The 1229-nt window shown below is 39.2% G+C and overlaps 1 non-coding gene across 1 annotated transcript; it reads left to right on the top strand.

Annotated features, from left to right (window-relative positions):
* Nucleotides 1–812: 812 nt before the first annotated feature.
* LOC140651534 (small nucleolar RNA U3) lies at nucleotides 813–938 on the top strand. The gene has a single exon (XR_012042429.1). It is a non-coding gene; the product is annotated as a small nucleolar RNA U3 (small nucleolar RNA).
* The last annotated feature ends 291 nt before the right edge of the window (nucleotides 939–1229 follow it).

Genomic DNA, 1229 nt, shown 5'->3' with positions numbered 1-1229 from the left:
AGGCTGGGAATTTGAATATTACTGACTTAATAATCAACTGGGAGCAAGTAACATGGTAAAAGAAGGTGGGTGAGAGCCCACGAGTAAATGTGAAAGTTACATTTTCGATGTACTTGTCAGGTTTTCAGAGAGCTGTGTCATGCTCATTATGGCACACATGGGTATTACCAAAGAGGCTACCTGACACAGCAGGATGACAGAAAATATTTGAAAATATTTGGTTGTCAGATTTTATAAAATATATAGAAGTTATAATCAAAACACTGTAGAAAAGCTTAAAAGAACGTGAAATTTGCAAACATTGAGTATTGCCTGTTCTGCTGAATGAAGATTTGAGACCAAAATAGTCTGTCACACAGGCAAGCACAGAACTCCGTTGAACACATTATCTGAATTTGCTTTTAATTCCTTTGTGCTCAGCCCATATGCATATGAAAGCAGATGATTATCTGTGTGGACAAAATCATCATGAAGGGCAGAAAAAAATTAAATTGCTTGGGACTTGGTTATCACTTCCTCTTAATCTGGATGCCTAGCAGGGTGAAAATATGTCCTGCCACAGGTATAAAGATAATTTGTTCTCACTTCAATTCTACTTTCTGTTGACAGCATAACGCAAAAGTATTTACTTAAATGAAAATAAGACCTTCTCTCCACACCACTATTGTTTTATCCTAGACTATACTTGTATCCTAGACTATCCTAGACTATCCTAGACTATCCTAGTCTATCCTAGACTATACTTACTACTATACTATACTATCCTAGACTATACCACTATTGTTTTATCCTAGACTATACTTGTTTTATCCTAGACTATACTTTCAGGGATCATTTCTGTAGTTGGTCACTAGAGGAGAGTGATCGCACCTGTACGGCGTCACAAGCCACGAGGAGGAGCGACGTGTTCTCTCCTGAGCGCGAAGCGGGCAAGCGGTGCTGCTTGGGCAGGAGCTGCGTATCCACCCTTTATTCTATACCATTTACGTCATGCTCAGGTCTCACATTATCCAATACATTCTCATTACCCACCACCACCCTTCCCATCCTTTGATATAATACACACATATAATTCCCTTAGTCTATGGACCACCCCAACAAAATATTTGTAAAATGTCCATAAATGTCCACAAAATGTCCACTGAGTTCATTTAGTCCATGACTTTGGGCTTCATCTCTTGTGGTTGTTACTCAGGACAGGAGAGGTGGTGTGTATCTTGGAGTTATTG

The sequence above is a fragment of the Ciconia boyciana genome, chromosome 4 (genome assembly GCF_034638445.1).
Source record: "Ciconia boyciana chromosome 4, ASM3463844v1, whole genome shotgun sequence".
Classification (NCBI taxonomy): domain Eukaryota; kingdom Metazoa; phylum Chordata; class Aves; order Ciconiiformes; family Ciconiidae; genus Ciconia; species Ciconia boyciana.
The sequence above is the reverse complement of the archived record's forward strand: the minus strand, read 5'-3'. Positions and strand labels throughout refer to the sequence as shown.